The 13,599-nt window shown below is 34.1% G+C and overlaps 1 long non-coding RNA gene across 1 annotated transcript; it reads left to right on the forward strand.

The window, feature by feature from the left end:
* Positions 1–3,232: 3,232 nt before the first annotated feature.
* LOC148198879 (uncharacterized) lies at positions 3,233–5,768 on the forward strand. Its single transcript, XR_015786260.1, has 2 exons — positions 3,233–3,573; positions 5,551–5,768. It is a non-coding gene; the product is annotated as an uncharacterized LOC148198879 (long non-coding RNA).
* The last annotated feature ends 7,831 nt before the right edge of the window (positions 5,769–13,599 follow it).

Below are 13,599 nucleotides of genomic sequence, written 5' to 3' on the forward strand. Positions count from 1 at the left end.
ATGCGCCAACATCGCAGATCATGTCCTCTAATTTGTCTTCTTCCGGTCGATCTATTATGGTGGAATCGAATACATTTTCAGTTGGAGAGAGAGTTGGAAAGTCTATTAATTCGCCGTGTTAGATCTATGTTATATAACTTCTTACGAAACCATCACAAATAAGATATTTCTTAATATTGGTTGCGTTCAACTTCCTCCCATTCAAACAGTTGACACAAGGACATCTAAACTTGACTTCATTGACACTTGTATTATCATTATGTTACGTAAACTGTATAAATTCTTCTATCCCTCTCTCGTACTCAGCGTTGGTGCGTGGTAAACTAATCCAATGTCGATCTGTATGCATATTTACTGAAATTCTTTACACAATTTTAATCGTCTTGAATGACCACTTTTGTATTCAAGGTGTGACCCTATCCCATTCAAGAAGATTCACTTTTTATAGTTTATTAAACATATAAATTTTAAACAACATATCTAAAATTTCACGAAATTTTTTCAGCATCTCGCATTGGTCTTCAGGTTACACGAAATGAAAGTGATTGCAAACCACAATCAAATATGCACCCGAATACCAATACAAAACACAACTGCAAATTTTCATGAAATTTAATACATGTATGTTAATATTTATATATATTAATAAATTATGAAAAAATTATTAGCCTTCTTAAACTGTCCAACTGGACAATTCAAGATTCAATACTTGTAATTTATTATTACTATCTCCTTTCTATTCATTTGTAAAAAGTACATTTGTTAAAAAAAATTGAAGATAGTAAATAATTTTGGTATTGAATCTCGAACGGGAAACTAAGGCTAATTCAAAACAAGAATATATTCAAACAAACAAATAATTACAGATGCAACATACAATATATTCAAGTAAATAATATATTAAAGCAACAATATATTCAAACAAACAAATAATTACATAATTTATTTTCAAAAGTAAATTTGATAGAATGAATATTAAGATTCTAAGCATATTTTGTTCCTAATTACTACACAGATACTAGGATATTTATATCCTAATAATCCCATATTTACAATAAATAGATTCAGAAGGAAGTCAGCTTCACTTCGGATATTGTTTCGTAGTTGTTCTCTTGTATATTTAAAATAACACCAACTTCTACTGAATAAGCTTTTAGGTTCTTTACCTTAAGTGTTTAAATTGTTTTCACTTACGTTAATACTATGAATAATTATCTAAAATAAGGGAATCAAAGGTTCCTTTCAGTTATGTCCTCTTGATATGCTAAAGAATTAATCAAAATATCACTTTTCATTTTGTTTTTCCTTTATATTCTAATTTAATTTACATTAAATTACACAAGATTTCAGTTTTGAACCCTATAGTAGTCCATCTTAATTATATGAAAAACATTACCCTAACACCGGTTTTTTAATCTATATCTAATTTAGTTAGATTCTAATGCCAAAAATAATGTCGAATCAATATATAATTATCTAACTTTTTTTATACAGATCAAATAATACATATAATGTTTAACCAATATCAATCAAATACTACATCAAATACAATATATCAATCATAGACAAATCAAAATGTAAAGGGTTTTTAACAACTTACCGTGGCAGCGACGCATGGCTGCGACAGTGAAGCGACGAGGACGATGGCGAAGGCAGCGCTTGGAGAGAATACCCCTGCAGATCGCACGAGAAATGGAGCCATCCAACTTGGACAACACTTCGCCGGAGAAAATGGAGGCAACAGTGGTAGACGAACTGTGGCGGCACAACGGTGGACGTAGCGAGAAGACAACAATGGCCAACCCACGAGAGAAATAGAAATGGAGATTGCAAAGTGGAGAGTTATTTGTGCAAAAGAAATGGAGGACATGTTAGGAGCACTTCGCGTTTGGTGGTGGAGGTTCGCCCAATTGTAGGGGGAGGTCATGCTAGGGGAAGAAGAAGAAGGGGGATGTAGCACGCTAGGGGAAGAAGAAGAATTGTTAACTCTTTTTATGTTTTTGTAATTTGAACTAGTGAAAGAGCTACTACCTCGGTTCCATAAATAACCGAGGCAGTAAGCACTCTACTAACTCGGTTCTACTGCCAACCAATGCCTTAAGAGTTAAAAAAAATTCTAAATAAACTTGTATGCCTCGGTTGGAGGGTAAATCGAAACATAAATAACCAATGACATCGGTTCGAAGAAAATCGAGACAGTAGAGGTCGACAAAATGGATTATAACGTTTAATTTTAGAGATTGTCAACAGCTGACAGGACCTACTGCCTCGGTTCTACAAGTAGCCGAAGCAGTATGTCCCATTCAAACTTTTGTCAATTGTAAGGTCTGACTTGGTGGTGGAATATGCAGAGTTTTCTGCCTCGATTGGCCTAGAAACCGAGACAGTATCCCCTTTAGGCCACGATTCAGAGCAAAATCAATGTGGTAGGGCTTTTACAAAAAAGTTGCCAGTCCGAGTTACAAAGGATAGGTGGAATTACAGAGGATTTTATACTTCAGTTTGTTATATAACCAAGGCAATATATGTCATAGGCTTCAGTTCCTAGTGAACCGATACATATAAGTTTGTGTTAATAACGAAAATGTCATTGCATTTTAATGTGTTTCGATTTTTTCAAAACCGAAACGTATTGGGTGTGTTAAAAGATTGTTTTTTTTACTAGTGAAGGTTGAGGTGGAAAAAGTATATCAAGAATGCATTGGTAAAAAATTCATGAGGTAAAGGTGATAAAAGAGGTGTAGGTATGAATGTTTCGTGATAAAGGTTTAAATGGATGGTTTGATAGGCCTAAGAGACAAGTATTGTTAAAGCCATTTCCCTGGAACTAAAATTAACAAACTCAAAGAGAAAGGAGGTTTTGGGATGAAGTTAAGAACCTCTAACAACAATGTTTGATTTCTTTTTCTCATAAATATATATATATATATATATATATATATATATATATATATATATATATATATATATATATATATATATATATATATATATATATATATATGGTGAAACTCATCAATTAATGCAAGTTGGAAATGTAAGACCCATAGAAAAATCAAAATAATTTTATGAATATTGTGGTTTTGAATAATTAATTATGGTGTGCATTCATATGTAAGATAAAGATTATTGTTTGTATTTTTTTACCATTTTGTTTAGCTTGGTTTTTCTTGTGTTAATTATTTAAATTTGATGCAATTTGTTCTGGCCATCTTTGGTTAAAAGGAGGGACATAATTATAAATTAAAAAAAAATAATATTACTACTAATATGGAAAGAAGAAGACAATATTGAATCATGGAGGTTGATGATTCCCGTAAAACATGGGTGCATGTTTTGGTAAAAGGGGACCCATCCCTTTCAATTGTTGTTTTTCTTTTCTTTGCATTGTATTATTGCAAGCAGCATACGGGGATGCTTTATTCTTCTTTATAAAAACTTATTAAGGCCATAAGAGAGGAGGAAAAGAGAAGAGAGATTTAAGTTAGAATTTGCTTTGAATTTGAGAGTGAAATCAAGCAAAGGTGTGGTCTAGGAACATCAAGAGTGAAGAATTTCTTGCAAGGAGAAGAGGTAGGGGAGCTAATCCTTTCTTGATTTTGATCATGAATATGAGTATGAATGTGTTAAAATTGGTAATGGTAGTTATATATTGACTTGTGTAAAATTTGGTTTTCAAGATTATAATCTCTCATTTTCGAGTTACTATGGTGAAAAATTTCTATTAATTGTTTTCACCGTTGGATTTAGCTAAAATTTTAGTATGTGAATCCTAAGACCTATTACTAAACTTTGACCGTTCGGATTTGAAAATAGAAGTCTGTAATTGGAGAAATAAGTTCTGCAAGATTGAGTAAATTAGTTACCCCTGTAGTTCTGTTACTGAGTTGTCTCGGTATAATATTGATTCTGACCTATTGGACCGTTAGATCAACCTCAAAATTTGATATATGATCCCTAAGACATATTAATACACTTTGACCGTTCGGATTTGCAATTAGTAGTCTTTACTTGGAGATATATATCCTACATGTTTGAGTGAATTAATTACCCCTGCAGTTCTATTACTGAGTTCCCTTGGTAAAATATAGATTCTGACTTATGGGACTGTTAGATCAACTTGAAAATTGGATATATGATTCTTAGAATACATTATTACAGTTTGACCGATCGGATTTGGAATTGAAGGTCTATGTTTAGAGAAAGAAATTTCGAAAGTTTGAAATATTTGATGAACACTGCAATTCTGTTCTTAAGTTATTATGGTAAAAATTTCATAGATATTTCATTTACCGTTAGATTGAGCCCAGACTTTAGTATGTAGTTCATAAGACATATTAAGTGATCTTGACCGTTCAGATTTGGAATTACATGTATGAGATTAGAGGAATTCATTTCGCATTTTGAGTTTAACCGAGAACCACTTAAATTTCTGTCTCTGAGTTACCTCGGTAAAATCTCCATATCTACTTAGATAACCGTTAGATTAATCTGAAATTTTAGTATGTTGATCCTAAGAGATAGTGGCATACTTCGACCGTTCGGATTTTAGATCGGAGTTACAGAATTAGAGATATTAATTTCGTATCTTCTCAGGGATCTCAATATTGTTAATTTATGTTTTTGGATCATTTATACAAAATTGATGATTTCCGCCTCATTAACCATTGGATTGGACTGAAAAGCTTACCATATGATCTAAACATGTTGTTGATTAGTTTGATTGGTTCAGATCGTCGATAAATAATATGTTGAAAAAGGTAATTTGGTTAATTTGAGCTACCTTGGGTAAGTAGATAGTATTGTCTTGCTGCGCTACTTTGGTAAGTAGGCAGAAGAACTTGGTTTGCGCTACTTTGGTAAGTAGGCGAGAAGATGTTGGGTCTGCGTTACTTTGGTAAGTAAGCAGGGTGATTTGCGCTACTTTGATAAGTAGGCAGGATGAGATGATGAATGAAGAGATAAAAAGAACGATATAAGTCGTGCTACTTTGATAAGTAGGCAGATTAACTATACTGTGCTACTTTGGTAAGTAGACAGTATTGTCTTGCTGCGCTACTTTGGTAAGTAGGCAGAAGAACTTGGTTTGTGCTACTTTGGTAAGTAGGCAGAAGATCTTGTGTTGTGCTACTTTGGTAAGTAGACAATATCACCTTGTTGTACTACTTTGGTAAGTAGATAATAAAAATCACCTTGTTAGATTACTTTGGTAAGTAATCAGTATATCATGGTTATACTACTTTGGTAAGTAGACAGAAGGATTGTTGACTGCTGTGCTTTGGTAAGTAGGCAGATTAATAATATGTTGTATTGACTCTAGTGAATCGACTGATGATTTTGACTGGAGAAATATTATAAAGTATCAGTGTAATAGTTGGTTTTTGAGTATGTTTGAGATGCATGTATTTGACTGATTGCCATACTTGTGATGTTAGTAAGATTGTGGATGATGTATATTTCTTGAATCGGTTAGCTCACCCTACTGTTTGTGTTTGTGTTTGTGCATGTGAATGCGATGATCGTATAATGTGTGATATTATACGGGAGCAGAAACTATATCAGATGAATTAGCAGATGGTTCTGGACTCGCTTAGAAGATGAGAGATCTGTGGGGAAAAGGAGACATGGGGAATTTCTAAAATAAATCTGTGTTTGAATTTCCGAACTGTGAGAAATTTTAAATTTCAGAAGTTTATGAACTGTGTGGAATTTTATTTTCAGAAGACTTGTGCTGTAATAAAGAACTTAATATTTTATGGGTGTTGAAATTTGTTAAAGACGAATTACATATGTATTTTGTGGAAAATAAATTGTAACGCCTAAATCGGGGTGTTACAGGAAAGATATTGATGACATTTTTTTTCACATATTCATAACTTTTTTTTAATAAAAGCAATTTTTTTTTCAATTTTACTTCATTTTGTTTTAGTAATAATAAATTGAGTTTAATGTACATATTTATTTTAATTTTTTATTTTTAATTGATATGACCTTTTTGATTATTATTTTGACCATACCCTTTTTCTGTAAATATTAATTTTTATTGATTCTAGTTAGATTGAATTTAACATTTCCAAGACTTTAAAATAGACATACGATTTTGTTGGTGTGGAATTTTTTACTATTTTGTATGATTTTTAGAAGACAAATTTGTTGAATTTTTTAAAAAAACTCATGCGGATTTAATTTCCTTTTTTTATATTTTAAACTTTTTCAAATTGAACTTATGAAACTAATTAAAACACACGTTTAGATTTTATTTGAAAGCTTATATATGGTCTAAATGTGTTCTAAATATATCATTTGCTTATTTGTTAGACTTAAAAATTGGTTATTCATCTCCTATTCTTTCTTTCTGCTCAAATATGTTTTGACTTTTCTCCTCTTATTTGTATTTTATATTTGTCATCAATGAAGATTAAGCAATTATTAAACGTCAATTTAAGGAATGAAGATCTAAGTCGAATTGAGTTAATTTTGTACCTTATAATTACAATTTACATTTTTTACGTTGAAAATCAAATTAAGAAAGAATTGAATGTTGTTTTGATAATTAAATATCAATTAGATTAAATAATATTTTGATTTGATTTATATAATTAGTTTAACTGATTAAATAAATCAGTTGATGGTTTAATCTTGAATTTAAATATTTAAACAATTATAATAAGAAGGATTATTTAATCAATTTGTAATAAGAAGGATTATTTAAACAAATATCTAATCATATTTTATTTTTCAATTTGTAATTTTACTATATTTTTTCAATTTGTGTTCTAAGTTTTTAAATTCTTAAATCGAAAATTTAGTTCATACAAAAAAAAAAGAATTATTAAGAATTGATTGTAAACAATCAATATTTATTCTCTGATAATGGATGAAGATTATTTCTATATTACACATTTGAAAGAAAATTATTAAATATGGCATATTCTCTAGCACATTAATTTTGTTTGTAAGATTGATTGCCTCGAGCATCCATAACAGCTTCTTTTCTTCATCCGATATTGGATTAGAGAGAAAAGGTTTAATCTTTTTGGTGGCAGAATTTTTCGTCTGGCTTTGTGTTTTATAATGAAACGTATTTCATAAGAAAGTTTAGAGTAAACTATAAGTTAATGTTTAAGAGGTTAAAAAAAGGAGAACGGATAATGTATTAGGTTATTGATATATCATTGATTGCATTATTTTTTTAGTGGACTTTTTATAAAGGGAAAAAAAGATTAAATTATTAAGTTTTCAATAAAAATGAAACTTAATTGAAAAATTTACAAATAATAAGAAATTATTAATATCAGCTAAAAAATAATAGATACGCTATTAAGCTTATTTAAAAAGCAATATATTTATATGAATTAGATTGGGATAAATAACATGAAAACCCTATCTAAGTTCACTAATCCACTATCAAATAAGCATGAATGAATGGTAATTTTACTCTATTAATTCATCAGATTAATCTAACAAGAGGACGTCTAGCCCCTCGAGTGGATTAGTTCTACCATCTCATCTTTTAAAATAATTAAAGTAAAAAATTATAATAAATATTTAAATTTAAAGTTTTTTGCTTGTAATATTTTTTAGATATTTGTAAGAAATTAAAATATTTGCTTGTTATTATTGGTAATTTAATTTCTATAAAAATAACAATTAAATAAAATTTGGATTAAATTATTGATACATTTTATATTTTTCTCTTAGCTTTATCTATTTAAATTAAGTTTAGTTTTATAACTTTACTAAAATGTAATTTTATAAAATAAATAATATTTTTGTAAGAAAAACTAACATATCAGTTCACTGACCACAATTAGAGAACAATTCAAACTTTTCAAATGTATTTTTAACTAATAAATTAATTTAAATCAACATAATTTTATTGATTGGTGATGAATCAATTCAAAAAGATGTAAGTCTCCCTTATACTAAAATGTTGACTAAATTAAAAGAAGAAAACAAAATTAAAATATATTCACATAGAAACTTCAATTAATATGATTTCACATCATGAGTATGTGTACTATTCATCGAATAAAGTTTTTTGGATTCGATGCTAAACAATTAAAAAGTAGGTTAATTGATGAAATGGAATGTGCCATTTTGCAGGTGTTATTTTTGTTGTAGTGTAAAACAGAAACAGAAAACAGATCATTAAACAGTATAAAAGCCTTGTAAATCAGTTTCAATTTTTAATAATACAGTTTTGAGGTTATTCAGTATACCTGTGTTTTCTTTGCATCTCTATTGTTGCTCTGAACGGTTGTGTGGTGGTGGTGAAGAACAAAGAGGCTGAACCCTAGCAGAGCTCTGGTGGTGCTCCCTCAGCCCTCGCGTGTTTCTTTCTGCTTCTGAAGTTCTCTCTCTCTCACGTGCATATTTTACTTTTAAGTAAAACTTATCTGTGCATGGGTTATTACCCTTTTACCCTTCATTCTAATATGGTATCAAGAGCTTAGGCTGAATCCTGGTGTGTGAAGTGGGTGCGTGGAAAATTTACTGAAGGTGTGAGAGCTTTATCTGGTGGTGCGTGTATCCAGAGAAGAAAGGAGGTGAATTTTGGTAAAAGATTTTGCAAGAAAGTTTGCAAGACTGTGATGGCAAACTTTGGAGGCATACAGGGACCATTACCCATGTTTGATGGCAAGCAGTTTGATGATTGGAGAATCAAGATGCGTGCTGTGTTTGGATTTCAGGATGTACTGGAAGTTATTGAACAGGGACTGCCTAAATTGAGTGACAATGCATCTCAAGAAGAGAAGAAAGAATACAAGATGATGGTAAAACTGGACAGTAAGGCCAGATTTTTGATATATCAGAGTGTAAGCCAGAAGATCTTTAACAAGATCTCAAATGCTGACAGTGCAAAGGAAATCTGGGGTATTTTGGTGAAAACATATGGTGATGGAGACAGGAATGCGAAGATTAAACTGCAGGCACTCAGAAGACAGTTTGAAACCTTGATTATGGATGAAAATGAGAGTGTGGCTGAATACTTTGATAAGGTGCAGGAACTTGTGAACAAGATGAGAGCTTGCGGTGATAAGATGATGGAAGAGTATGTTGTGGATAAAATTCTGAGGACCTTGACTGCCAGGTTTGACTATGTAGTAGCTGCCATTGAAGAAACCCGAAGAAAGGAGAATATTGACATTGAGGAGCTGCAGCATTCATTAGAGGCTCATGAGTTACGCCTCAATGAGCGCAAACAGTGCCAGGAGCAGGCCTTGCAGGCCAGATCTCAGTGGAAAGGCAAGAAAGGGTTCAAGAAAGGAGGAAAAGGTGGCAAGAAGGGCAAAGATTCACAGGACCAGCAAGGAGAAGAGTCCAGTGAATCAGGCCAGGTGAAAACTCAGAAAAATGGTGAATGGAAGTTTGACAAAAAGAAGATCAAGTGCTACAACTGTCAAAAACTGGGTCATTATGCTAAGGACTGTTGGAGTGGTGAAGGTGCTAAGAACAAACCAAAGAAGAGGGCTAATTTGGCCCAAGAAGAGGAATCTGATTCAGAACCAGTAATGTTGATGGCAAAAACAGAAGAAGTTTCATCAGAAAATGATGTGTGGTACCTAGATTCTGGGTGTTCTACACACATGACAGGGAGAAGAGACTGGTTTGTAGGAATTAAAGGGGCTGGACATGGAAAAATCAGGTTTGCTGATGATAGAAGTCTGGTTGCAGAAGGCACTGGCAGGGTTGTTCTAAGAGATGTGGAAGGAAGAGATGTGACAATTGAAGAGGTACTGTATGTACCAGGATTAAAATCAAATCTGCTAAGCTTGGGACAGCTACTGCAGAAAGGTTATGTGATGAAAATGGAGGATAACAGTCTCAGAATTTTTAACCAACAGAAGAGGATGGTTATACAAGCCCAGCTGTCGCAGAATAGGACATTCAGGGTTGTGATGAGTGCAGTAAAACACCAGTGCTTTACTGCCTCAGAAAACAAGGAGGAATGGCTTTGGCATTTGAGGTTTGGACATCTAAATTTCAGGGATCTGTCTCTGTTAGGACAGAAAAAGATGGTGAATGGGCTGCCCAATGTTATTGTTCCAGAAACAGTGTGCAGTGAGTGTGTGCAGTGTAAGCAAACAAGGGGCAGTTTCAAGAAGAATCTACCCCAGAGATCTGCAGAAAGACTAGGAGTAGTCTATTCGGATGTGTGTGGGCCAATGCAGGTTGAAACACCAGGAGGCAGCAGATACTTCCTGCTGTTTATTGATGATTACACCAGGAAATGTTGGGTGTATCTAATCAAAAGGAAAGGAGAGGTACTGGAGGTGTTTCAAAAATTCAAGAGAATGGTGGAAAAGCAGTGTGAGCAGAAGATAAAGGTCTTAAGGACAGATGGAGGTGGAGAATACATCTCCACTGAATTCAAGTTGTTTTGTGAACATGAAGGGATTATACATGAGGTTACTCCTCCATATACACCACAACATAATGGTGCAGCTGAAAGGAAGAACAGAACACTACTGAATATGGTGAGGTGTATGTTAAAAAGCAAAGGGTTGCCTAACTTTTTATGGGGAGAGGCTGTGGTTACAGCCACTTATATACTGAATATGTCTCCTACAAAGAGACTGGAAGGCTTGACACCTGAAGAAGCCTGGACAGGGATGAAACCAGATGTCAAACATCTGAAAATATTTGGCTCGTTGTGTTACAAACACATACCAGACCAGCAGAGAAGGAAATTGGATGATAAAGGAGTGCCTCTAATTTTAGTAGGCTATCATTCAACTGGAGGATACAAGCTGTATGACCCTACATCAGGGACAGCTTGCATCAGCAGAGATGTAGTTGTGGATGAAACTGGAGTTTGGAAGTGGGACACAACTAGGCAGGAGACATCAACCATCACTTTGGAAGATGAAACTGCTGTAGTTGAGACTGAAGAAACTGTGAATAATGATGGTAGAAGGAGGTCATCACGGGTTACTCACTTGCCAGCTCACCTAAGGGATTTTGATTTATCCTATGAAGCTACTCTCACATCAGAGGGACATTTTGTGCACTATGCACTAATTGCAGAGGCTGAACCTGTTGAGTTTGAGGAGGCTGTGAAGGATGAGAAATGGCATAAAGCCATGGAGGAGGAGATTGACTCCATTGAAAGGAACCAGACCTGGGAACTGGTGAAATTACCCTCTGGAAAGAAACCCATAGCATTAAAATGGGTTTATAAATCAAAGATAAATCCCCAAGGCATTGTTGTGAGGTATAAGGCACGGCTGGTTGCTAAGGGATTCTTACAAAAGGCTGGAGTTGATTATGGTGAAGTATTTGCTCCTGTAGCAAGGGTTGAAACCATAAGATTAGTGGTATCATTGGCCACTAAATTTGGCTGGTCTCTACACCAGCTTGATGTAAAATCAGCCTTCTTAAATGGAAGACTAGAGGAGGAGGTTTATGTGGTACAGCCACAAGGTTTTGAGGTCAAAGGGCAGCTGGACAAAGTGTATAGGCTGAAGAAAGCTCTCTATGGGCTTAAGCAGGCTCCAAGGGCCTGGAACCAGCGTATTGATGGGTTCATGGGCAGTATTGGGTTTGAGAAATGTGTCTCAGAACACGGTGTGTATGTGCAAAGCTGTCAGCACAAAGGAAAAACAGAGAAGTTGATTGTGTGTCTCTATGTGGATGACATGTTAGTCACTGGAAGTTGTGAAGAATTAATTTCAGTCTTCAAAACTGAAATGCAAAGTGAATTTGAAATGAGTGATCTTGGAAAACTCAGCTATTTCCTTGGCATTGAGTTTACCAAGACTGAAGATGGAGTAGTGATGCACCAATCAAGGTATGCTTTAGATCTGTTGAGAAAGTATGAGATGGGTGATTGTAATACTGCAAGTACTCCTGCAGAAGTTGGATTAAGGCTGGAAAGGGAGCCAGAAGAGGAAGCTGTTGATCCAACAGCCTACAGAAGAATGGTTGGGAGTCTTAGGTATCTTTGTAATACCAGACCAGATTTGAGTTATAGTGTTGGAGTAATAAGCAGATATATGGAGTGTCCTAGAGTATCACATCTGACTGCTGTCAAACGGATACTAAGATACTTGAAGGGTACACATTCATATGGGGTTCAGTTTAGAAAAAGAGAGACTGGAGAAGAAGTACAAATTACTTCTTATTCAGATGCAGATTGGTGTGGAGATAAGACTGACAGGAAAAGCACTGCAGGGTACATTTTCTTCATGGATGGATCTCCTATTTCCTGGAGTTCTAGAAAGGAACCAGTAGTTGCCTTATCTTCATGTGAGGCAGAATACATAGCTGCCTGTGAAGCTACGTGTCAAGCAACCTGGCTGAGATCCTTGGTAGAGGGACTGAAGATGGAGTTATCCGAGAGAAGGGTTAGATTAATGGTTGACAACAAATCAGCCATAAATCTTGCCAAACATCCTACATCTCACGGTAGGAGTAAACATATTGAGACCCGATTCCACTACATCAGGGAACAGGTCAGCAATGGGAAACTGGAAATTGTACACTGCAGATCCGAAGATCAACTTGCAGATATACTGACTAAAGCCCTAAAAGGCGAACACTTTCTGAAACTCAGAAAGCTAATCGGGATGGTGCAAGCTGAAGCTTTGGAAAATTAGGGTTTCTCTTCGCAGAGAAGAAGATCGGTCAAGAAGATGTTTTTCCCCGATTTTAATCGGTGAAAAACATGTGTGTGCTTGAAGAAGGTGGTTCTACTGAGTTTAATCGGTAGAAGGTGCTGGAAATCGAGGAGAAGAAGATTTTCACCGATTCAATCGGTGAAAAGGTGTTATTCATCGTTTTAATCGTGTTTTTCAAGTTTTGTTTTAGGAGGAGTGTTGTAGTGTAAAACAGAAACAGAAAACAGATCATTAAACAGTATAAAAGCCTTGTAAATCAGTTTCAATTTTTAATAATACAGTTTTGAGGTTATTCAGTATACCTGTGTTTTCTTTGCATCTCTATTGTTGCTCTGAACGGTTGTGTGGTGGTGGTGAAGAACAAAGAGGCTGAACCCTAGCAGAGCTCTGGTGGTGCTCCCTCAGCCCTCGCGTGTTTCTTTCTGCTTCTGAAGTTCTCTCTCTCTCACGTGCATATTTTACTTTTAAGTAAAACTTATCTGTGCATGGGTTATTACCCTTTTACCCTTCATTCTAATAATTTTGATATTTGTCTTATTAATCTCACTATAAAGGTGATCAGCTTCTCTCACTTTCAAGTTTGAATAAAATATTTTATTGAAATATTTGTAGTAGGAAGTTGTGAACGTCACAAATTATTATAAACCTTGAAACGGGGATTTCATACTTGATTGAGCAAAGTACGAAAAATCTATTAACTTTAGGGGATACTTGTGTAAAATTCGTTAGCTTATTCAACAATTTGATCACACTTTCTGAAAAAAAAATTTATTTGATTTAAAATGTCCTTACTAATGGTAGCTTCGGACAAGGAACTTCGTTAAAAGTTATTTAAGTTTTTATTTTCTTTTTTTTTAAGAATGACAATGGGTTAATTTCTCTATACCCGTTCGACATTTAACCTATGAAATGGAGGTTGAACTAATTTATCCTACTTGTGAAAAACGAACTGAATGTTATATTTACGCCACATTCT

The sequence above is a fragment of the Vigna umbellata genome, chromosome 4, assembly GCF_029865625.1.
Source record: "Vigna umbellata cultivar VRB3 chromosome 4, Vumbellata_1.0, whole genome shotgun sequence".
Lineage (NCBI taxonomy): Eukaryota > Viridiplantae > Streptophyta > Magnoliopsida > Fabales > Fabaceae > Vigna > Vigna umbellata.